The 26,739-nt window shown below is 37.4% G+C and overlaps 1 protein-coding gene across 8 annotated transcripts in view; it reads left to right on the forward strand.

Annotated features, from left to right (window-relative positions):
* The window catches only part of SYT1 (synaptotagmin 1), a 357,712-nt gene that overhangs the window by 101,325 nt on the left and 229,648 nt on the right, over positions 1-26,739 (forward strand). For 6 of the 8 annotated variants that reach the window (XM_080604945.1, XM_080604951.1, XM_080604946.1 and 3 more), the window contains one exon: positions 25,052-25,111. The exons of the other annotated variants lie outside the window; for them this stretch is intronic. The gene's annotated coding sequence lies outside the window, so the exon portion shown is untranslated. The remainder of the gene's footprint in view (positions 1-25,051; positions 25,112-26,739) is intronic. 8 annotated transcript variants of the gene reach the window in all.

Genomic DNA, 26,739 nt, shown 5'->3' on the forward strand with positions numbered 1-26,739 from the left:
GATTGAAATACAATCCATTAAAATTTACCTTTTGCTTTCAGCATCGTGGTTGCAGTCAAATGCCATATACGTTTAAAGAGTTACATGAATGTATGTTTTATATAAAATCAGATTTCATGTCAAAGCCACACTTTTTCCCAGTATCCTGTTTTGTTTTTAAAATAAGATCCAGCACAGGCAGAGTGCTGTGGTTGGCTTGTATCAGGAATAGTGTAGTCAGCAGGACCAGGGAGGTGATCGTCCCCCTGTACTCTGCTCTGGTGAGGCCGCACCTCGAGTACTGTATTCAGCTTTGGGCCCCGCACTGCAAGAAGGACATCAAGGTGCTGGAGCATGTCCAGAGAAGGGCCTGGAACATGAGTCTTGTTAGGAGTAGCTGAGGGCACTGGTGTTGTTTAGTCTGGAGAAGAGGAAGCTCAGAGGAGACCTCATTGTTCTCTACAACTACCTGAAAGGAGCTGGGGTCGTCCTCTTCTCACAGGTAACTAGTGATAGGACTAGAGGGAATGGCCTCAAGTTGTGCCAGGGGAAGTTCAGGTTGAAAATTAGGAGACATTTCTTCTCAAAAAAAGTGTTTAGGCATTAGAACAGGTTGCCCAGGGAGGTGGTGGAGTCCCTGGGGGTGTTCAAGGACAGGCTGGACGTGGTGCTTAGGGATATGGTTTAGTGGGAGATATTGGTGGTAGAGGAATGGTTGGACCAGATGATCTTGGAGGTCTTTTCCAACACTAATCATTCTATGAAGTGAAAGTATTTTGATTCAGCAGTTTACACTGAACTTTATTCAGGTTCATTCAGGTATTTACGTTATTCATGGATTCTTGGAATTGATTTGTTAATATCCATTCAGATTTACCATAAAAGTAATATCTGATGTGAAGTTTGTAGACATCTGGAAAACATTTTTTTTGTTTGCTTTGTTTTTACTTAAAATTTCTTAAGGTATGCATAAACTTAATTTAAAAAAAAAAAAGCACTGGAAATACATAATGAAAATATTTTCTTTGTAGCTCAGCATTAATTCAGTTTCCATTCCTTCCTTTTATGATTTATTTATTTTTTTTTTCAGTTTGACTAGAAATTCCCATGGGGTTAGTATACTTCCTAAGAGATTTTCTGATAAGATTGTGTGATATGAAATATCCAATCTGCAACAGAGGAGCTGCATAGGAATATAGCAACAGTGCAGTGAGATTGCCTAGATGCTGCTGAAGCAATCCAGCTCAAGCATGGATTCCCCATGGATTCTTTCTGCTTGTCTGCTTCATGTCCACTACATGACTTTTGTAAAACCACACTTTTCTTCTCCTGTCTCCCATCACCTAGTGGATCTTGTGGCCTAGAGGGGAAGACATATGAGGAGTGGCTGAGGTCACTGGGCCTGTTCAGCCTGGAGAAGAGGAGGCTGAGGCAGTCTACAACTTCCTCGTGAGGGGGAGTGGAGAAGCAGGTGACCTATTCTCCGTAAACACCAGTGATAGGACCTGTGGGAACAGCGTTAAGCTGAGTCAGGGGAAGTTTAGGCTGGACATCAGGAAGAGGTTCTTCACCGAGAGGGTGGTCGCACACTGGAACAGGCTCCCCAGGGAAGTAGTCACTGCACCAACCCTGTCTGAATTTAAGAAGCGTTTGTGCACTTAGTCACATGGTCTAAACTTTTGGGTAGACCTGTGCGGTGCCAGGAGTTGGACTTGATGATCCTTATAGGGTCCCTTCCAGCTCGGGATATTCTGTGATCTTCCAGGTGGACACAGAATTCAACCTGACCTCCTCCCAGCTGGAATACCAACTTCCATCTCTCAACTTTGTAACTACCACTTACAGCAGTTCAAGCATATAGCAAAAAATAATCCCATGAAGCATTGGAATGGTTCAGACTTCAAACTGTGCTTGTGATACACATTTATTTCCCCCCTTTGTGAAGAAGAAAAAAGGAATGACTTCTTATAAACTGCTCTAAGCACTCAAACGTATCCTCTAAAATGTTCATATTCTCCATTGTGGATGTGAAATTCTGATGCGATATTAATGATTTAGCATGATGGACGGATTAACTAGGGGGCAAAATGAAGGCTGTACAACATTTCTAAACTTTCAGCTGCTAGACTTTGCAGCTTTGACAGAAACACTACTGATTTTTTGTTTAATCTGTATAGGTGAGTCTGTATACAAATTCTGCACATTGGTTGACTAACCTATGTACTAGACTAAAAGTGAACTCCTCCTATTGCTTCTCTATAAAATATAATTTCTTTAAGGTAACTAATAAATTACTGTAGTTGAGGGCAGCTGACCTAAGTCCGTTAGGTCATTAAAAAGATAGGTAAGAGAGTTACTGGAGCATGCTAACATAGCTCATCAGCATAAAGATTGCAAACCAAAGAATATTACTGGCATCTGACAGAAGCACGGTATCTGCATTAAACATCTTGAAGAATACTTACAGAATGCTGTAGTGCTGCCTCCAAGTCTGCTCCCAACAGCTTTCTTTTTCCTTTCATTGCGGCAGACAGAGAATAATTGTGAGAAAGAATACAGAAAGGTTATTTGACTCTTTATTTATATAAAATATTTTCCTTTATATATATATACCTCATTTTAGAAGCAGCTGCTCCACATTGACATAAATGGAATAATCTTTTCTACCAATAATCTTACAAATTGCTTTAGAATGCCACACTTCACTGTGTAGTGACACTTACACTCTGAGCTTCTACAAAACCTCATTTTGGGAAATAAAACCCATGTCACTTTACATGGCAGGAGAGTGAATACTACATTCGTAGCTCATATGGAATCTGACAGTTCAAAACTAAAACAAATTATTTGGAAGGTCAACTCTCTTCTTCATTGACCTTGATATTAATAATGTTTGTGCCCTGCAATGTAAATGAAACACGTTGCCAAGGTCCTCCTCCATCAAGATAAATTAACAGCATTTTAATTTATGTATCTATGAACTCTGGTTATTTTCAAACATGTAATTTCAATCTACCTAAATCAATTTAACCAGGGACAAGGCTAGAATGTGACTCATTTGCTTCATGCCAGTGGGTAGCATTAAGCAGCTAAAAGAAGAAATTCTGACAGATTTGTGTGCCTGAGAGCCTTCTTGGCTATTTCCAGTTGACAAAATTTCCACAGCAGCTACTGTCCAAATGTGGGCTCTGGTGTTTGAAAAAGATCTCATCTGAGGGAGATGTACACATCATTCATGCAACTCAAGCTATTGGGATAATTCTTTATAATAACTCTTTCTTTAACCCAAAGAGATTTTTTTTTTTTAATTTATGATGTAGCTTTACTGTGTAACAACAAGAGGAAACCAAATTATGAAATGCAGGTAACTGTAGAAACACAAGATGTCAATATAACAAGCTGATCTTCAAGTGCCAACAGATTAAGAAATGTAATTATATGAAGTCACTACAGAGTCAAACAATGGCATCTGTTCTCGCTATGTAGCTCTGCAAAGAGCAAGTTGAAAGGGATTCAGAAATTTGGACGCAGAAGGCAGTCAGCACTTCTTGTAAAGAGCTTTCAGGCTTTCAATTAGGAAAATTGTTTTTGTCTTTACCTTGTTCTGTCTCTCCGTTCATGGCAGTCAGATGAAATTCTGGCCGAAAAAAAAAAAAAAAAAACTATTACAATTCCTGTGTTTGGCATCATAAAGCAAGCTTTTCCTATGTAAGGAGCTGTACACTGTGTTGTACAGATAACAGACAAATATTAGCTGGAACATAACTACACGATGAAGAGTAAAAATGGCTAGCAAAAAGTTGCTTTTATTTTTCCTGTAATCCAGTGTTGCTAAAATCAGAGGTCCTGTATTACAAGATCCGTGTGTTTAACTTTATGCTCAAGTGAACAATTTCTTCTTGTGCCCACTAGTTTTTCAGTGAAATGTGCATCACTTTTTTACAAGTTTGGAAATGGAAATAAGTATGGTCATATTGGAAACTAAAGGCTAATAAATTAGGAAAAGCTATTTTATTTATGTCTTATTAATAGATTTTTGATTCATCAAAATCATGGCCAGTAGGGCAAGGGAGATTATTCTCCCACTCTGCTCTGCTCTCGTGAGACCCCACCTGGAGTGCTGTGTTCTTCTCTGGGGCCCCCAGCACAAGAAGGACACAAGTATTAGAACAAGTCCAGAGGAGGGCCAGAAAGATGATCAAGGGGCTGGAGCACCTCTCCAATAGGAACAATCTGAGAGAGCTGGGGTTGTTCAGCCTAGAGAAGAGAAGGCTCCGAGGAGACCTTATAGCAGCCTTCCTGTACCTAAAGGGGGCCTTCAGGAAAGCTTGGGAGGGACTCTTTATCAGGCACTGTAGTGATAGATTAAGGGGTAATGCCTTTAAACTAAAAGAGGGTAGATTTAGATTGGATATAAGGAAAAAAAATCTTCCCTGTGAGGGTGGTGAGGCACTGGAACAGGTTGCCCACGGAAGCTGTGGATGCCTCATCCCTGGAGGTGTTCAAGCCCAGGCTGGATGGGGCTTTGAGCAACCTGACCTGGTGGAAGGTATCCCTGCCCATGTCAGGGGGGTTGGAATTAGATGGTCTTTAAGGTCCCCTCCAACCCAAACCATTCTGTGATTCATGTCCATTTATTAAACAAATTCTTGAGAAAGAATGAACTATACAGTGAGGCTCCTAGATGGGAAGCAAAAACAAATATAAATGCAAGTGCTCTTGAACTCTAGCAAAGAAAATTGAGTGATACTTTGGGATGGCTTGAGATTAATGAATGTGAACTGCACTTGATTTTAAGACATGATACTATGTTTCCACCACATCTTAATGAAAGACTTATTAATGTGCAAATCTGGATTGGGTTGTTCACCTTTTATCTTTAAGATAGAGGGACAAGACACAGTTAGGCATCTTGGTAGTTTTTGTCTTCCTACCATATATTACATGTCATAAAAAAAGAGATAAATACTTGTATTGTCTCTGTACAGGGTCAGTTTAGTGTATGTCTTCTATGTAGAGAAGTCTGTTTGCAAATTTAAAAATGCTCCATACTGTTATTTTTGCATTGCACATTTCCTTGTAATGTACCTGTAAACCCTTTTGTCTTTCTCTGCTCACTCAAAATTACAGGTTGGTTGCAATCTTCTACAGGCTAAAAAATAAAAAATAAAATCCATATATTAATATATACCCATTGAGATTTTCAAAAGGTATAGGGATTTGAGATGATGTTTTTTTCCATGTCCAACCGTAAAACAGCATTTTTTTCCTGCTGGGGAAGGGTGCTTAATATTGTGAAGCCATACGTTTTTAATTCATTTCTGAATATAAATCCAAACTGTCAGACACACAAAATGACTTGTCATCGCTTTTGAAAATCTTGGCTATTTTATGGAGAACTGCACCACTTGCAGGCTTAACGATAAATATGAACCACAAGCATTTCTGGTTTTGTAGACTGACATCACTGACCAGAAGTCTCTCAGTTAACAAACTAGGATGGTGAAGCACCCACACTACGCTGCAGTAGCCGAGACAAATATTTTCAGTAGTATGATCATAGGAAAAAAGTACTGAAACTAGAAATTGCCTCATTCTTGCTTAGTATTTGAAAACAGTGAGTCAGAAAAACAGAAGAGATCAGAAGGTCAAAGAGCAGGGGCAGAAATAGCAGGAGAATTGAGCTGAAGGAAATAATTGGGGGAGGCGGTAGAAACTGGACGGAAGAGTCAACAAGGACAACGCATTCTGCAGCATTGTCAGGGGATGAAAATTCAAGGCAAAGTGACATGGAATAGATGAAGGAATAAAAGTTTAAAAAGGGTTTGAACTGGGAGCAGGAGGAGGGAGGGAAATGGAAGAAGAGGAGAGAAGGTACGCAGCAGATAGAAAAGCCTGAAAAGGTAGGCTGACTCCTGAACTGGCTGAAGAAATTCATATATCACATGACTGTAGAAGAGGTTGAGGTAAAGTGAAAACTTTATATAAGCAGAATGTGGGATATTCATTAGAACTGGAAAATAATTGCTTCTTGGCCAGGACAGGAGCTGATCTGAAAGAGGACAGAACAGATTTGTAGTGAAAGAAATTGATTTGGTCCTAGCTTTTCACCCAAGGGCATTCAGCATGAACAGAAATAGGAAATGGAATGTGGAGGTTGTAGGTCAGAAGAAGAATGGAGGAGGAGGAGGGACCGCAAAATATATGTTCATTGAGCTGAAAATAGTTCTATATTGTTTTAGAAGGAATCTCATATTTCACGAAATCCATCAGCTTTGTCCTGACCTCAAACCATAAATCTCTTGTATAGGCTGACCTATCAGAAAACTAACAGACAGTTTAGTTTTTGCAAAGTACAAGATGTCCTTTCAGAACCTGAGCCATGTTGTCACTGCTATTAACACATTTATCTCAAAACATTTATTTTCAACAATATCAAAATAGAAATCACTTTACAAGCTCTCTTTAAAAAATTATCCAGAGTAGTTAATTAAAAGATATTGTTTTTTCTGTCACAATGTATGCAAACTTGTTTTTTTTTTTTTTTTTTTTTTTTAAACCCGGAGAATTAATAGCTAAAGAGAGCATAAGTCTTTCATTTTTCTGTCAAAAGACTGTATGATGTTCAAGGCTAAGCATCCAAAAAAATAGGAGGTCTTTGGGCAGTTGAGAACAGGATGAGGAGGAGGATTATTATATCTTAGAATGTATTACTGCTATAGCAGTGGCTAAGACCATTGCATTACGGACCAACCTTGCTTGTACAAGGGAATGTACAAAAATGAAAGAAAAGACAATCCTTCCAAAAACTTTTTGGGTGATAGGTTACATACAAAGCATTCATCAGGCTTTAAGATTTCTAGAACTCCTTGTACTTGAGGTAGCTATAGAATGAAAGCATACAAGATAATCTAAAGCAATGTCTGCTTTCAAATAACAATCAATTTTATAAACCTTCCATTTAAAAAAAATTCTCTCGGAGTCAGTCTAAGAGTTCTGCCAGCATTACAAAAGTAATATACTTTAATGGTATTGGAAAAGTCATCCTGGAGGAACTGTATGAAGGAGACATTTTATATTAAATACATTTTTTTTCTTATTAAACGTTCTCATTTTCAAGTCAGTAATTTTAAGTTATTAAAAATGATTTTTCTTTTTTAATGTCAGTTTGTACAGCTCATCAAAAATCCTTTTGGATATCAAAATTAGTTACTTGAAATATTTTCATTCTTTTGAATATTTACCATGTACATTACAGAATATCCTTTTTTACTTAGACAATGAGAAATGACCTGGCAGCAAAGCCAGGCTAACTTTTTTTTTTTTTTTCCGTAAAGTAACTGATTTGCCAAATCTGATCCTGCTAATGTTGAAATGAGCTTTAAAATTCTCAGAATGGTTTCCATTCTGTAAGTTGAGAATTGTTTCCAATTTGGAATTTCTACCCTCTTCTTTAATTTTAGAATAGAGTATCCCATTTAACTTCTTTTCAGCTCTTCTCCAAAACATCGTCAAAGAGGAAAAAGTAGCATTTGGGAGATAAAAGGTAGCAATGCAGTTTTACAGGATTTATTTGAATATGTTAATTAGGGTGCAGTTTTGTCCATATGTCGGAGAATATACAGGGACAGAGCTGGAGCTCATCAGTAGATGGGGAAAAGATTGACAAATAGGTTTATTTCATTGAAAAGAACATTCAAATATAAGTACATACATCTGAATTAATTATTTGTATTTTATAACTCAGTTACTTTACTTTACTATTAATGTACCAGATACTTTTATTTTCCCTATCTTAATTTTAATGACAAGAGCTATGGCTAGTTCTCAAATAAGAGAAATAGATGAATGGAGATAATTTAGAAGCAAAGGACAACACAAAGCAATTTAGGGTATTGGAATCTACTCTATATTTCCTTTTACTTGACTAAAAAACTATTTTACATTTACTTTAATTCAAAAAATATACCCAAATTTAAAGGTAATTGACTTGAGAATGTGGAAGACAAAGACATTCTGAGGAAAGTCCATTTAAGTTTTTTTATTTCGAAATATACTACTCTTTCCTTGAAATAGCAATACTGATTGTTCCAGAACTGTTCAAAATCTAACTTTTTACAACATGGGATCATTTCTAGTTGTGGAGTTAGATGACAGTTGGGATGAATGACTGCTTACAACTTTAAGAGCATTTTCAAGAGAAAGAGAGTATCTGCAGTAATTTAAAATATTTATATAATCATTGCAGACCAGTGTTAGGATAATTTGAGTCTTAGATGCCAAGGAGCATAACCCAAAGTTAACAGTGAAAGTTTGTTAAGCCTAAGATGTGCATAATCACTACAAGGTCAATGATAGGGTATTTATAGTCTCTATAGGGAAGATCCAGGAGGTGGTCCTGGCTTCTGTTGAATGCTAGTGTTACAGGAATTCTATAAGTTGTTTGTTTACCTTTTATTCACATACTATGAATTGAATTAATTTCAAGATGAGACAAAGGCATGTAGAAAGCTAATGTATTTGACTTGTGAAAACCATGTCTGATGGTGCAATATGATAATGCATGAGATATGTCTCAGGGCATGCCTGGTCCATGTACAGAATTAAATTAACATGCAGCCATCAAAAATCAAAACTGTAGGCATCTCTGAGCAGAACAACAAGCCATAATTAAAATGCTATGATTTTGTGGTAGATTTATTGTCAGAAAACATCTGAGCTTTTTCCACCGAATTTTACCATTATGGCTCTCTTCAACCCTGACTGTGAGTAGTGTTCATTGATTTAGTTATATAAACATATGTTTAATTTTAAGTACAGAACAGGTCTCAGAGGTTTTCAGACAACTAGTTGAGTATGTTCTTAAGCATCTTGCTGAGTCTCTTTATCTCTCTACAAGCTATAGCTATTGTTAGGGAATTTGGCATCTCACAGGAAAATGCCTTCTGATCATGTTAAACTGGCTAAATATAAAGCAAAGTCTAAATATAAACTAAATAGCTGTTTCTTGATTTGGGGAGAAGCACATATGTTTAGAACTGTAAATGTAAGGCCAACTGTAAATGTAAAGCCAACCATCCAAACATTTACTTTTAGTATATTAACAATGACAGGGAATACTACCTGGGGAGAGGAACACGGAGAGCCAGTGCAAGGCAGAAGGGAAGTTTTGGGATGCAGTATTACGCCATATGAAAACTGCAGAGATCAATTTTACTGAACCATGCTAGGATCTGGTGAAGTGAGCAAGGCCCTCCAGCTTTCCACTGAGCTGAATAAAAATTCTCAAAAGCTATGTGAGCACTGTAGAAGGGCAAAACTAATGCAAAGAACTCAATATTCCCCTCCACTCTGCAAATAGGAGAAAAAGATAGTAGAACAAGTAGAAAAGTCCTGCCCATCCCCTTGTGCTGCCCACTGGGCATTTTCACATAAGGCTTTGCCACAACCCAAGAATTTCTTATGATATTTGGGTATTTTTGAGCTCTCCTTCATCCTTTCAGTGATTTAGAGACTTAGACAGCTTTTATCTCTTTTGTGTGCTTTTTATTTAGCTTTTGGCATGAAAATTGTCAAGTTGTTTCAGGGTAGCAGGGAGTGTTCTGCAACTTGTCTAGGCAATGCACACAGAATGTTCCTTAAGGCCATTCTGGCCTAACCATCTCTTCCATGGTTGTCTGGGATTGAGGACAGCTGCACTCAGTGCCTGGGGAGATCCCTTCCATGCCCTCAGGGATATTTTTTTTTCCTTATTCTAATATGGTTCTTCGATAAGTACCAAAAGTCCTAGGACTTCCTTGTTTTATTCTCTGTCACTTCAAAGCAGTGCTAGCATCTTGTTTCTGTCGGAAATTGTGAAGTCACACAGAATTGTATGGCTTTGCTTTAAACAAGGTAGGTTGAACTAAGCAGAAGGATGAATTACGCTGTCTCAGCCAAAAAATAAAATAAATTAAAAAATCAGACTCAGCTTTTTGTAGTAGTCCGTCTACTTTGATTCTCAGGACAAGAATGTTTTCCATGCTGTACCAAAAATTTCAGGCCAGGTCATTCTCCAGTACTAAGGAGCAGTTAAGTCCAGCAGTCTGGCCAGCTCAGTGTTATCCCTGGAGCCTCCGAGGTAGAAATCCTTCTTGCAAGGCTCTTTACCCAGCTGAACTTGACTCCATTTTGTTTTGTCTTTTTAATCTTAAAATGGAACATGTCTTTTGCCTCCCTCCTTCAAGGGGATAGGTTTAGTGGGACTGCCATCTCCAGTGCCACCTGTTACCTTCAGGCAGAAATCCATGCTGTATGGGGCCTAAGTCTAACTAGATCTAACTCATGTATTGTATAGTATGTATAGTATTAGCATAGTATTGCCTCATGGATATACTCTTGGTGCACATACAATAACTAAGAGCTGATAATTGGTTTTGTTTCTGGCTCCTTCCTTTCTTGCAATGAGCTATCCACTTTATTCAGGGTACTGTAATGGAAAAAAATAGTTATTATTTGTATTTATTATGTTAAATCAGAAATTTCAGAAGTGAAATTTTCTATTGATGTTTGGAAGATTAGTATAAGTAAAGTGTTGTTTTTAATAAACTGGCGTGTGATACAGAATATGCCAAATCAATATATTTAGTGCACTTCCAAAAGAGGTGTTCCTGTATTCCTGCAGCACAACTTTTTGGCTCCTGCCAAGGTAATTATCACTATAAATGACAGTATGTTACAGTCTCTATTTTAGTTACCCTGCTAAAGACTTCAGAGGGAATCAGGCAGAATAAAAACCTAGAACCCAGTTAAATAATGTCTCTCACTCTGTCATATCTGGGCTTGAGCACACCATCTTCCTCTGCTATTCTTATGCTATAAATTATATAGTGTTTGTTAAGGTTATTATTTTGCAGTGGTACACTGACCAAACTGAAGGTTTTTACACAGCCCTGGCGTCAAAAGCCTCACTGATTTTGCACAGAGGGATATAAATCTCTTAACTGCTACCATGGAGGCTTCTAAATTGGGATCATCTCCTCTCTTCTCTTGTGTAAATCAAGTCTGTGTAGTGCAGTATCTCAGATATGGGTGATCCTTTAACAGCATATTTTCTATGCTGTTCTAAAGACTATACCTTTTTATATATTGAGAAATGACAATTAAATTTCTACTGTGATGTTTGTTCACACAGTCAGTTACATGCAGATACTGGTGTCACTGCACTGTGTGCAGTCCAAAGTAAGTATTTATCTCTCCGTCTTTTAATTATAAGAAGAATATAATTTATGTCTGCCAGGAGCATACATCTGAGCTTTATCCAATCATTTTATGGTGCACTTTAATTCATAACCAAAAATCCCAGAATAAATCCAGAACATCTGAATGCTGCAGGCTTGGACCTTTGTTTTCTGGGGGCTCTGGGTGTGTGTGGATACAGTTTGACAGAGGCATACATCTGCAAATACAGACATGTGCCTATACATAAGGCACTTAGAGCTGCTGAATATAAAAATTAATTATCTTAGTATTTTAGTTATGTAATGTAGTAAGTGCAATTTGCAAAAGAAACAGTAAGCAAAATAAAAACTTTATGGGAGTGAAACAGAACCAATCCAGTAAATACTGTCAACTGATGGAGAATACTGTTCAGTCTTGCAGTCCTTTGGCCCTGTACTTCTTCATCTTGGTTTAGACCATTCCACGAGTACGTTTACTTTCTGGTTGAATAATTCTTCCACTGGTAAAGGATACCTCCTTGGGATTTAGCAGTAATAGTAGTGGCTGGTGAACCATGCTAAATTTATTATCAAACACGTTATTTCTTTCTAATACAGCCTTGCCCAGAGAGTCAGATGTGATGAGCCCTCTACAGATGATTGGTGAGAAGCGCTTGCATCTTCAAAGAATTTTGTGAAACAAGATGGTACAAAAAATATACAGAGGAATAAAAATTTTATTTTTTATAATGTTTAAAAAAAAAATCTATGGCCTTAGGGACAAAGAAGAACTCAGACTGTTCTGTGATTTAATTCTGAAAATCAGACAAGGTCCCAGAAGTGCAGACATTCATTCCTCGTAGCAAACAGATGAGTAATTCAAAGGTGACATTTTTGAAAACACTCAAGGGTTGCCTTGATTCTCTCCTACTGAAGTCAGCATTTTTATAGACATAAGCTAAGGCCCAGTCCTATAGTCTGATCCTTGTAAGTACTCTAGGAAGCTTAAAAGGTGTCATTGTTTATTCAAAATGCTACAGACTTTTAACTAATTAATTCTCCCAGCTCCTTCATAAGTTGGTTGTTATTGTGTCTGTGTTATTAGTAGAGAAACTGAATAGTGACTTGAACATGGTATCAAAGCAATTTGGTGAGCTATCCAGGATTACAGCTCTAGCATTCTTGACTTCTCACCCCGCATTAGCTCCAATAATTCCACTTGCTTCCACAAGTATTCTCTGAGGGGAAAGGTGGAAACAATAAAACGAATGTTTAGCTCAACTACTTTCTCAGCTGATGGTTTCAACTGTCTACTTTATAATGTTTTTCCTCGTCCAGCTTTAAATTTCATGCATAGCTGAACTTTACTATATCCCTTAAAATATTTTAGAACAAAAGAGTTTTTGATATCCAGCCAGTGCTCTCTTTCCCTATTCTATTCTGTTTGCTTACAGTGCTGGTCATGTGCCAAATATTGTCCAAATTTCAATCTTTCAGATGCTTCCTACTCTCTTTTCAGCCCTTTGTCTTCTACGCAGTACCTGTCTGCCTCATTTCCTCTAAATCTCCCTTTTGAGAGTCCTCTTTGCTTTTCTCAACATTTTCAGTGATCTGTTCAAATGCTTTACTTCTTAATATTGACAAAGCAAAAACTGAAATCAGATGTATTTTCTCAACAGGCCCAGATAGGGGAATTGTCTGTAATAAGCACGGAAGATAGCAGTTGAAAGACCAAAAAGCATATTGGTCTGTTTTGTTGTTATATCTCATTGCAAACTCATCTTTAGGAGAGAACACTGGGTAAATTACAAGACAATAGATCTGGATTTCATATTGAGCAGAAATTGTTTTGCAGTTGGGGTAACTTAACCTCTCTCTCCTTTTTTTGCTTATTCTTAGGGGTGTTGCAAGATTCAATATAAAAGTACTGTAGAGAAGTTTCTTACTGTATGCTCAGAGGAACTGTCTAGGTGCAAAGCAGGGCAGTGGTCATGCCACCGAGCCTGCCAGAATTCAATTAGCATTTGGGCAACTCTCTCAGATACGTGGTCCGATTGTTGGGTGGTCCTGTGTGGAGCCAGGAGTTGGACTCAATGATCCTTGTGGATCCTTTCCAACTCAGAATGTTCTATGAAAGCAAGTTAGCAACTTTGTCTGGTGTCCATTTTAGTTTAGGGAGAAGGTGGAGAAGGAGAAAAGCATATCAAGAAGGAGCAAATTAAGCCAGGGCCAGGGGACCAGACATTTGGCTTCTCTGATATTTTATTTTGTTTCTGACTCTTCCTTATCTTATACAGATGTAAATTGTCTGATGTATGGACCAAGCTTTAAGGAAAAAGTTAAAGAAGACGTTTCATTTATTGCTATATATCCATGTACCTAATGTTCCTGTTTTCAGCTGTTGGGTCGTTCTGTTCATAAAGCAACATTTCACGTTGCATCCTAGAATCTCCATGTATCACAGAGCTTCGCTAATGACTGTCACTGCTGTGGGTTGTGTTATTGTATTCTAGGGGAATTCATTTAGCCTAAGAGCCCACACTTCAGCGGCTCTTGAGCCAGGACTGTAACCTTATAGGCAAAATGCTGATTTTTGTCAAAAGGAAAAGAAACTGACAGTCAGCTCTGCCAGAGTTTGTTGAACATACGTATTTAATGTCACTGGAAAGCATAGATTAGAAAATTGTCTGCATACTTCATAAGTGATAGTAGAAATTGATTAAAGCAATTGATTGTACCCTGTGCAAGGAAATATTTATGGTCATTACATTAATGCCAAAAAGCACCTGTCAGCTTCAGAAAGGGCATCTACTGATTTGTTGACAGGCAATTTCAAATTTTCTTTTTACAGAAACTCTTATTAAGGGCTTCCTTGAACGAGATGATCTTGAATAGATATTTCCTTTTTTTTGCCAGATGCCGAAATGCAATTTTAGATACATCATGTGGTGTTTTCTTGATTTGTTTAAAATCCATGCTGAGAGGTGTTGAAACAATTGCTCTGCTTAGTGATGTCTGTTATGCTGTTATCCTACCCATGAATTCAGTTGTGCTCTCATCTAGCTGTTTACCAAAGCCCTATTCACATGCACCTTCCTACTCACAATTTATTCCGTTACATCTGGTTTGTTTAAAAAAAAATATACAAACACCAAACCTGTTTGGTGGGACCTGTTAAATTCGGCATTGGATCATTCAGCAGAGAACTTCAACATTTTGGTGTTAAGCAGCTGCCCTATTTTGGGGCTGCTGTGAGACCTCTGGCATTGTAGCAGTTTGCTAGAGAAAGAAGAAAGGGAAATAACTGGACAAAGGGGACAGAAGAAGTCTCATAACATAACTAGTGTTGCTCCCCTGAATTAGTCTGCCTTACATTTTCCTTCTCTAGGCCCCTCCTCAAATGTATAACACAGCTGGTGTTAACAATATGTTGGAGTATTAGGTGTTCAGTGGCCAGGCTTGGTTTGTCAGTTAGAAAAATAGATGAGACACATTTTGGATAATGATGTTCTGTGTTGAGGTAGAGTGCGTCCCTGCCTCAAGATGATTCAGACATTTGTTATGTTTTCTAACTCTCTGCTTCTGCCTCTTCTGGGCTATGGGTAGTACAGATTGCTTTTGTTTTATAGTCTAAGCTAATGTGTTTGCAAATTGCAATGAAAGAATCTCAGAAAATTACTCTATACATCAGCTGAGACAGAACAAATGTTTTTTATTTTTTTTTCTTCTCTTCAAACTGCTCCAGTGTGCTATTTGAGTGCAAATCAGTAGTTTTTATGAAGTGGCTAAAGTTAGGTCTGAATAAGCTATATTTCAGAGAATCTAATAATCAAAAATTTAACATGTTTCCTCAAGATGCATAGGAAGCTTAAATTAACGGGTGGTTTATGTTAACATTTGGCTCTATAAAGAAGGAGAAACATTGCTGCATGAAATACTTAGCTTCATTAGCAAAAGTAGCCCAATTAAAATATTTGCCATTTGGGTTTTTTAGGGATTTCAAATAGACCTTTCTTGAATTTTCCTTGATTCAGAGATGCTAACATTAAATGTGACACATGAGATGATAATTACACAGTAATTATTTGATTTTCACTAAATAGACATTTCCATTAGATTCCTTCTGGCAATATCTAGCTGAGGAAGTTCATTTTATAGCCAAATACAATATCAAGATGTCTTTTCTTTACTCAACTACGTAAGGAACAATAACCATAACCACCTCCTTTAATGTTCCTAGCCATCTGTACCTAGACACTATGCAATGTATGATGTGCTACTTTCTGATTAGGCTATCAGATTTGCTGCATGTGGACTTGATGTTTCCTCTTCCTTTCATGTAGAGTTGCAAAACCAGCACTTGTCTTTTATCCTGCTTTTTGTATTAGTATCTTTGCATGTAATCTGCAAGGATTGGCTGTTAAGCTCTCCTGTCACAGCTCAGGGTGACACCTGTGATTAAAAGGTCTGCCTGAATTCCCCTGTCTCTAGGTTTTTGCTTCTAGTTTAAAGATGAAAAAAGTCATGATGCTTCAAAATTTCATCTCTGGGAGTATAAAATCAGCTGCAATTGTCAGGTATGTGCACATACTATGTAAAAAATGCTTTAAGATACTGAAGTGATATCTCTGCATGAGGTAATAGCATTATGAATTTAGACCCAAATCCCAGCTGCAATAGACTACTTAAAACTTTTACTGTGCTTCCGTCGGTATGGAGAAGAATTTTAATTTATCGGACCCGGCCAACCCTGCTGAAATTATTGGTCAGGTAAGGAAGCCAAGGGGGCCAGGTAGGACATTACTGTGTGTGATCAACTCTGGGAACTGGCATGGCTTAGCCATGCTACACCAAGACACCACCTGTGCTTGGTTAGGAACTCCAACAACCGAATTCTTCTCTCACTTCCACATTTATCTCAGGGGTAAGAGGTACTTCCATTGAACTGTTCGGCTACTGCTGAGTTGGCATTGCAGCTTCTGAGAGTCAAGGTGGCATTCACAGCTGTGGCCACTAAACATGCAGGCAGGGCTGAAAACACAGCCTGTTGTCATTTGTCACTCAAGGTTCGCTCTGGGCATTTAGGTTTTAAAAGTTTCCTCAGCAAGTTGCTGCCTGCCTGTAAACACTGGTTTGCACCGCTCTTGGAATTCATGTGTTTTATACCCAGACAATGCTTTTGGTCACTGTTTGTTTGTTTGCTTGTTTTTGGTTTGGTTTGGTTTATTTGTTGGTGTCTGTGTGATTGCTCATCTACGTCCAGGCAAAAGGAAAAGCACTGAAAAAGCAGACAGATCTGTATGTACGGGTCATCTCATTACTCGTGTTTGAGGATCAGTGATACTGATCAGCGCATCTCATTTTTACTTCTGTAATGGCACTATACACTGCCCCTCCCAGGAGACAGGGCTGTCTGCTACAATGACAGTCATGGAAAAAATAATGTTCTGGACGGTACTAAATAAGAATGACACTTGTCAGTGTCAGAAGTAGACTGTGACAAATGTGAATACAGCCGACAGTTTTAAAAAACAGCTCTAATTTCCAAGGGCATCTCTACAAATCCTGTTATTTTCATGCTAATCCATTTTATTTTGGTTTCTTTGGGCTTCTGTGCTATAGAATCCTGACTTATCAAAACCCAGTTTTTAACAATTGCTTAAGACTTTTTGGCTAACTGTAAGGAGAGCTAATCCTCCACTTACATTACTGCAGAGGAAGAAAAAGAAGATGGTGCAAGATGAATTCATGTTTTTCAACAGTCTTTGCAATGTTTATACAACAGACTCATAATAGTAATCTATTCTTCTTACAAATATATAAAAGATATAAAAATTGTTTTAAAATAAATAATTAGAAGGCTGCAAATATTTCAGGATTTTTAACTTATTGCTCATGATTTTATCATCCAAGTTCTTTAGCTATGGTGTTGTAAGGTATTTTCACTGATGATGATACAGCTGTTTATTTGCATTACGTTAACATTAATGTTAAATCATAGCAAGTGATTAGAAACAATTGTTTGGGTAAATGAATTAATAAAATACATGTTGTAACTGGGAAAAATCTTTTAAATCTGCAAGTATATTTCTTATTTAGTGATTCTATTATTAATACAATTTAGTGTCGGTATAAAAGATCACTGCTTCCAGTTTGGCTACTAAATTTTGAGTTTTTCATTCTTTGCTGCTGCTGACCACAGAAATGCACAACGTTTTTTTTTATTTTTTTCTAAAGAAAAATATTCATTTAAGTTGATGATACTACATTTTCTTATTACGGTTCAAAAATAATAATTAAAAATAAAAAGGTGCCCCCCATGCCCCCCACTCACTCCACCCTCTGCCAACTGTGACTATGTGAGTAGTGAAATTTCACATGAAGTTTAAAAGCAGTAGTCCTGGGATAAGAGGTCCCAGATAGTTTCAGGAAGATGAAAGGGAGCAGAGAGCAGTTGGCATAGAGCAAAAGATGTTTTATGTTGGGTGCAGAGCAAGCAATGTTAAAAGGAATGTGAGAGATTGTGGGTGGCAGCTTTGGAAAATGATATACCTGTTTTCATTGGATTTGTTTTGTTGCTTTCCAGAAACCTAAGCAGTTTATAAGCCATTACGTTTTGGATTAGTAAAGGAAACAGTACACAGTAACTTGATTTTGCTTGCATTTAGGCCTGGTAGATTTTCATTTTCTTTTTAATTATTTTCTTTAGAAGAATTAAAACAGCAGCATGAATAAAACTTACTTTATGAGAGAAAGTGTAGGCTAACATTGTACCCACAGTGAATTATCATCTTTTACTGCACATATCCAAGAGAACCTCAGAATATAAGCTGTTTCTCTAAACAGCTTTCTTTGGAGGGATGCATTTAGGTGGCCAGCAAAAATTGAAGTTGTTGCCACTCTAAGTCTATTCAGGGTAGTATAGAAGGGGTATTAAAAGAATTTACCCATAGATTACATTGCTTATTTTGCTGATGTGCTGATACTCTTTGTCAAGTTTCATGGGTGAATTGCTGGCTCACATTAGAACATTTTGTAAAGTAGAATTGAGAAATACATTAAAAAACCTCACACCAAACTCGCAGAACAAAAAGATCAGCAGTGTTATGTAACGTATAATCACTTCCTGCAGTGGATATTGCAGCAGGTTCTTTCGTCCTGTGATAAAAGCAATTTTGAATCTCCAAACACTGAAATACAGCTAAGTATGTATCGAAGGTACTGAAGTTTTTGTAATTATACTTAGAAGACTTGTGTTAGTTCCATAACATATACCAGCTATTAATATAAAAATTTATGCTATCCATCTAGGTAGGATCTGGGAGACTGATTAATAACTTTCACTAGATTTATAAATCTTGATCTATAGCTGAAACAAACAACCTAAATGTGTCTTCTGAAATCAATTTTTACTAGGAATTATTTTCTGATCATTTCATATAATCAAAGAAATACACTATAAATAATGTTACGAAGCAACTTGTTAAGGACTGGATTTCCTTGTTCTGAAATGGTTCATAAGATAGTGGAATTTCTTTATCTTTTTTGGTCTAGGAAAGGCTGAAAATATTTGGAATTAAATTTGATGAAGTTCCATGTCTGGTGTGCTGGTTGTTTCAGCATAGTTACCCTCTGATTAACTTCTCAGTCTTTTTGTTACTTTTAAATGTTAGTGGTATTCTCGTGTGTTCATAGTTGCAAAAATGTATGCTACAAGTAAAGTTATAAATTCTACTGTATGCTAAGATACTGGCCAAGAAAGCCAGAATAGCAAGCTATGCATGGTGAAGATTCTTCCCAGAGCAGCTCTATAGCTACTAAGTGGCAGATGCAGCAAAGTGGTTGAAGTATCTCTATATAGCGTGAACACATCCAGCTTGTCTACTGTAATGCTCTGTCACTTGCAGAGATTTCCTGGGAGCCTCTGCCACATTTGGTGCACATCCATATCTCTAGCACATCTGACATCCCATTTATACAGCAAGAGTAGTGTAGCTTCACTGTAAAATGGGCCTTCATAGGGGAAGAGCCGTACATTGTCCTGGATAATGTCCATCCTCCAGAGGGAGCGATGGAACTGCCCAAAATCCCAATGATCCTTTGACATTTCCTGTGTATGGCCAAGAGCTGTCCTAGGAACATAAGCTCGAATCAATTCAGATACTAATTTTTCCCTATATTGTCACTGGCCACATTATCACTGTTAATAGGTGATCTTGCATGAAAAGAGAATTCTTTGGTGCCCACTGATTCATATGACTGTTTATTGATCATGAAGTTATGGTAGTGCCCTAAGTGGGAGTGACCGAAATATCAAAGTCAATGGCTCTTACCAGTCCAAGCATGAGGATAAAGCAGAAGTTTGGAATGGTTGTTGATAAGTTGGTCACAACTAGTTTTTCACTCCCTCTTTGTATCATTTTGATCCCTTTTCTCTATTTATCTTTTATTATATGTCATTTTTCATTCTGTTGTCCTAAATTGATTGTATTTGAATTGATTGTAATTGATTGTATTTTGTAATTGATTGCATTTTGATTGTAATTGATTGTATTTTGTTGCCTTGCATTGAAAAAAAAATGGCTCCTTTTTTTTTTTTTTTGGTTATTCTCTTTCATTTCCCACTCCGTAGCCATTTTCTTTGCCTTAGGAAAACCAGCAGCACGTATCCACAAACGTGTTCCCTGTCATGTTTTTCCCTCCTAGTTTTGAGAGGACAGAGACGCTGGAATCAAGCTCTTACAGGCAGAAGTTTGCTGTCTCTTCTCTGTACACTGACACCTACTGGCAGGCGTGCAGCTGAGAATTTTTTTTTTAAAGCGTTGGGTTGTTTTAAAACCCTCTGGACTGATGCAATCCAAAATGTGAGAGCTGCTGAGTTCATTTTTGTGTGGTACTCACTGACTTAATTCCATTCTGTGTACAGTCTGAGAGGCTTTCCAAAACACGTAGTTCATAGAAGTGTTCAGCTTTCCTACTACTATTTATTTCCTAACCAGACTGGCTAATTACCAGCTTTTCACCAAATGCGCAATAAAGATGACAATAAATACTTTTTTTCCAGCTTGCTAGAGAACTTTTTGCTCTACATTTTTGATATACGAAATATCAGACTACTGTGGTTCTGTCCATTCATTGTTCTGCAACTTGTTGTTTATGTACTATCACCTCTACCATCATACATGTCATCTCTTTATCAAATAGCATGTATATGGTTTTCCACTCTCCTGTACTGTTGTCCATCATTTCTTTTTGGCAAGGAGTCAGGTAGATGGGTGTGAGGAGAAGAATGCTATCGTCTAATACATGGTAACTTAGACGAATGCTATTTAGCTATTTTTGTGGAGGTGAATTTAAAATTGCTTTCTCTTTTGCTATATTACAGGTCCGAATTCAGCCAGTAATGACCTCAATAGTGCCTGTTTTAATGTAATCCCTGCTTGCTGACTGCTGTTCCAAGAATAAAAATTTAAGCCAAAAGATTTAATGAAATCCTTTGGGATTAGTGCTCACTGGGCTGGGGAAATTGCATATGAACCTTTTCTCTGTACTCTAACCATAAGGCTTGGTATTTGAATAGGAGGGTGTCCAAGAGAGACAACTCTGAGTTCATCAATAATTTACATTTTTGTTAGTTACAAACCTGGTATTTGGGATTCTGTTGCCATAGCAATCCATCTGGGCCTGAACGGATAGTGTTTTAAGTGGTGGTTGTATAGGGATTCACAGTGTGTGCTTTAAATCCCTTCTAAACTAATCCTCAGATCTGTTCTGTGACTTATTTGAGGCTTCAACAAAATCAATGTTACTCACAGGAAAAAGTTTATGCTGAACAAATTAAGCCCATAAAATATTAGAATATGCATATGATCAAGGACTTTAAAGTTCATCATGTATGACAATTTCTGTTTCAGTATGTGCAGCAATTAATAAATGCCCACATCTTTTTTTTTCCAAAATACATTTAATTTGTTGCACATTATGCAACTAGAAATTATCCAGACTATGTACTGGTTTATTAGCTAATTTATACTTCATAATCGAATGCTATCCTCATTTTCCCAGATGTCAGGTTTTATGTTTTAGAGGATGTCGGTCTATTCATAATACTGTATAACTTCCACTTTCAATTACTCTGATTTTCTCTCTTGTAAGTTATTCTAAGGCTGATAATAAAATTTGAAATTCCCATTTTCATTTCTAGCACTGTTGAAGCAGTTTTGAGGCAGTGTGGCTAAATTCATCAGTCTAAACATCAGCTGTTTTTAGTTTGAAGCTTGTTTTACGTTTTCATTTTGCCACCCAACATTTTCAAATCGTTTATTCAAAAATTCCCAGATACGCCACATGAAGGGATCTTACTCAGGTTTGAAAGATGATCAATAAGCTCCCCAGCACACCTGGACTAAGTTTCAGCTATGTCAAAACCAAAACCCTCCTGAAACTAACTGATTACCAGAGTTTTTGGTTCACTGTAACAAAAATATTGTCCAGTTGTCCTCCCAAATGGTCAGGAAAACATGATACCAATATATATCATCAGCTCCTTATTACTCCAGCTTATAGAAATTGCCTGCAAAATCATTCCTCGGTGTTTGAAAGAAGAGAGAAAAAGTATTTTAATAATAGCCATACGCTCTACCAATGAGGTTTTAGTCCAGAATCCTAAACAGACAAAAATTGTTTCTTCATACAGTTTATAAAATACCACACAGCTCTTCCTGGCTTTAAAAATAGGAATAGATTAAAAAAAACTGCAGATGGCCTAAGAGATCTTTATTTACCATGCAGCTTCCCTTTTATCTTTTATAATATGCTTCATAGTGAATAATGAACCATGTCATAAAGGGACTTATTTTTGTCACGATTCTGTGATACTGAAAACGTTATTTGTCACCTGTAATAAATGTAGTTCTAGTGCTTCTGTTAGAGTTCTTCTGTAAATAAGAGTTTCCTGAGAAAACGTGCAAGTCCTTTTTTTTCAGTGGAGCAGGATTTCATTTCATAAGCTAAGATGTGCCTGTGTGTTCTTAAATTCAGTGTGGCTGACTGAACTTTATTTATTGCAGAGGTCCCATTCTTCTATCCTGGCTTAAGGAGTTATTTCCATAATTGGTTGCCACTAAATGTAATGGAAAACAGAGAACTTAAAGTTAACTAAAAAGGTTTTGTTTGGATTGCTTTTGCATATCCTTATGACTAACTGAAATAAAAGTTGCAGATCTTTTACTTGATTACTTACCCTAAAATTACATGCCCTAAAGTATCTTCTGTAGATACCATTTGTAAAATATAGATTATGCTTCAAAGGGATATTACAAGATGTATTCAGGCATATCAAAATGTGTCTCTGTTGATATTTCCAATGGTTTTCATTAGGAAAAGTTTTCCCCTTCAAACATTACTGAAATGAAAAGTGAGCCTTGAAAGATGCTAGCAGTATGACAGATGCTATTTGTAGCTCTGGAAATACAGTTGTCACTGCAGGAGATCTGCACTGAAGACCCACAGGAGTCCATAACCAAGGGTGAATGAATTAATCTTCCAACACATCTCATAAAAAATAGCCTCTCTTTAATAGCAATAGAAACAGTTGAATTTTTCTGGTAATTTTATGACCTTTCTCTACACAAATCTTTGGTTTACTTTATTTCTATTTTAGCTGTGCAAATCCTTGCAAAGGGTGCTGGTGTTTAGTCTCCTTGATTGTCGTTTGGTTTTATTGATTGGTTTTTACTCGTTTATTCCAGATCTGCTTTATGGTTTTTGAATGTTTCGGAAATTCCACCTGTCAACTCCAAGGGAGCCGGCAGGCTGGCTGTTCTTGCTGACACACCACAGTTACTCATGCCTCTTCTGAAATTTGCTTCTCTAATCTCGAACACAACCTGTATTGTTGTTCAATCCTTCCCAATTAATTCTCCAGTAAATATCTGCCTTTTCTTTCCTTTGCATTTTCTGTCTTTGCAGCAGAAGGAAATAGTTAATTTTCTGAAAGGCTCAGTAATAATATGACACAGCTTGACACAGACAGCTTAGAGAAACAGGGGAAGATTGAGACAGTGTGCCACAGAGCAGGTGTGACTCTATGTATTAATTTCTCTAAGGCACTTGTAGCTACCTCTGTTCAAATGCAAGATGTACACAGGGACCTGCACGAAAGCCCTGGCTCTGAACCCTGAGAAGAGGTTGGGATTAGAGCTTTTAGCTGAAACCTGTCTGAATTTCAGATCCCTCAATTTGGGAGGGCTCAAATGACAGGGAGAGGCAAAGCTTGAGTTGAACCCCTTCAAGACGTATTTGAGTACAGGTTTGGTCTGTCACAGCCTGTACCAGTATATTTTATACAGCTAATAAGGAGCACCAAGTTTATAAGGCCTGCTAAGACTATTTTCAGATGTATTGCAAACTCTAGGAAGGAAATGAGTTTATCCTACAGCTGTGTTCTACACCAGCTTCTGCATAATTATAAACCATTTCGAAATGGGGGTTTCATAGCATCGTCCTATTAACTTTGCATTGCTTGAGTCCCCCACAGCTCTTTACTGATGTCTAGGGTATAACAATAGCAAAAGAGCTAATCCATGTTGTTTTAGCAAGTTTAAAAGTTCATATCCAAATATTACAGTATGCTTCAGATTCATGGATGCTATAGTCCTCAGCTCAAACATGTGTTGCCTAACAAGTATCTTAAGTAGACTGACATGAAAATGAGTGATTTCTGGGATATCACAGATATTGAAAGAACCATACAGAAGGCAACATTAACTTGTTACTGAAAAGATAGGAAAAACAGACTTTTAAATCTATTATGTTCTGAATCTTTTATTATTTGTGTCATTAGAGATGGTAGCCTGGTTAATTTAGAGTGAGTTGCTGGATGAAATCATGATTTGGCCTTTTTAAAGAGCAGGCTAAGGGTTGATGTGATGTAGTTTGACAATTTCAGGTAATAGCAATTTTGTTCTGCTCCAAAAAAGTTGGTGTAAAATTAAAAGTACATTTACCTACCTTGGTAACTGTTCATTTGGCTCCCTTTTTCAACAGCATCAAACAAATTGGTCACCTTTGCATTTAACTGCCTTCACAGTTTGATCCTGTCTGCTCTTTCACATCACTGCTGCCCTTACCACAACCCTTATTGCCCATCAGTCCCAATTTCCTCCCTTCTCTCATGCAACCTTTATTCATGAAAATTGTAAGTAGTAAAAATCTGCAAAGCTAGTATGCTGTGTTCCTTCAAATCCAGCCTTAAAACTCACCTCAGTTGTGATGCCTGTAAACTGCCAAAGAGGCTAAGCAGCTGGTGTGCTGTGATCACTGCTTATTATGGTAATTGTCTGCATGAAACAGTGGGAGTGAAGCATCAAACACCCCTCTGCTGCATGTCCCACTGTCCTTCGGAAGCTGTGGGGGAGGCTGTGGCTGTCTTTGGAGGTACACATTGTTCTTTCCTTAGCTCCTCAGTCTAATAGGGTAATCCAGCCAAGGTCTAATACAGCATGAGAAATTAATTTTGAGCAGAGGATTGCCAACATGATGGGTGTGAAAGCCTCTCACCTCCCCTGAACTGGGAAGAGCCACAGGTGTCCAAATGCAAATCAGAATTTGGTATGAGGTTTTAAGAGATTTGTCCCCAGAACATGTAGATTTCCCGTCTCTGCTTCTATATATAAGACTGGCAAATTGTCTTTTAAGGAAGTAGCCCTATGTGGATTTTCTTCTTTTCCAGACTCTTTTCACAAAAGCTCAAGGCTTTATATCTTGGCGTTTAACAAACCTTAATATAAAAATGGTAAACTTCTTTGCTACAAATGAAACCAGGTCATTTATTTTATGTAGATGATAAATACACTTATTTGTTTTTCTTACAGACACACAGAACCCTGAATAAACAAAGAGAAGAGAGCTAAGCACAGTCTGTATTGTGAATAGTAAGTGAATGTTATTTGTACTTCCATTTTTGTATTTTTCCTGTTTGCAGTTCTTTTAACAAGTGTAAGAAATTAGTACAGTGAGCATTTCTGCCTTTTATCCAACTCAGTTTCATTTCACAGGAGTAGGTTATTATTAATCCTATAATCACCTTAGGTAAGAAGCCCAGATAATTCGTGCAATGCATCTATATCACTGCCCATACTGAAAGTATTGTTATTGCCTTTTTCTTCTCAGTCAAAGTGAATTGTAATGCTAGAAGGTACCAGGATAAAATAGTGTTACACTAACATTGGCTCACACCTGAAATTTTGCAGAAGAGTAGTTAGGTTTCGGATCAGTACAGACAGATTCTGTTGGGTGGGGACATGAGCAAGAGAATGTTATGGTTTTGAGATATCCACTTAATCACTGATTAGTCGTTCAGAACTGCGCTGGTGAGAGCTGTGCTGTTCACTTCCCAGTATGACCAATTGCCTGCAAACTTACAATGCATGGCTTCATTGTCCGTTAAGACAGAGAGCTATGAAAATAAGCCGTGTTTGTGGTGTGGATGCTATTATTGATGTCGTCCTCTGGAAAATATCTCAGGTTCCTGGTGAAGTACCAGTTGTGATACAGCGGAGAGCAGACACTGCTTTTATTGCCAATCCTAAGTAATATGCCCTGGGAAAAGTAGCAGTGTATATTGTTGTACTACATTACTGGGTAACAAAAGGTGGCAATATCCTTTAAGAACCAAAGCAAATAAATGTGTGCTAAGACATTTCTATTAACAGTTCAAACATAACAGTTCCTCTGTGTTACGTGCTAATAGAGCCTGATTCTTCGTGGGAGAAGATTGTGGACAGTATGTAATGTACTGAGAATAGGTGCTGTTCAGCACTATTCTACTTTCAGACCATACGGTTGACAGCATATTATGCAGTAGAACTGAAGAAATTTATTGTCATTCATGAAATCCCTATTCATTTAGCCAAACTGATGTATGGAACGGACTAGATTTGGGTATAAATAAATCTTGTATTTTTTTTTGGCAAGCATTAAAAATTAAATGCTTTAGTGGGAAAAAATATGTATTTATAAACCTCAGAAGCTAAAAAAATGCCTAGTGTTTCTCTGGGCAACCAAGATCAGCGATGAGTTTTAATGTTACATTTAATCAGTCATCATGAAAGGAAATATGTGACATTTCACTGAATGTGAGGGCAACATGTTTGAAAAGCTGGTGCTGTATATGTACGATTGTACGATTATTTATACAATGTACCAAACTGTGCTACCAGTAGGCATTTTTTAGCTTATAATGAAACATTAGGGGGAAACAAACAAACAAAAAAAAAAAAAAAAAAAAAGCTTAAAGATCCCTGTCAAAACTCACCTATTTCTCTTAGCTTTCCATTGCTTCTTCTGTCAATCATACTTTCCATTCTTTCTGCATTTTCCCCGTCACATCTTGTGGTTTATATTCCCTACGTGTGTCACACCTCTCTTCTTATGTCTTTCCGGTCTTATACCTACACACCTAACCTGCTCCAACTTCATAGTTTTTCCTCACGTCTCCCACACAGTGCCATCTCGTCTTCATATTTGCAGAGTTGCCTTGCAGTATGTTCCCAATCTTTGG

Source organism: Anser brachyrhynchus (assembly GCF_964034855.1).
Source record: "Anser brachyrhynchus genome assembly, chromosome: 1".
Taxonomy (NCBI): domain Eukaryota; kingdom Metazoa; phylum Chordata; class Aves; order Anseriformes; family Anatidae; genus Anser; species Anser brachyrhynchus.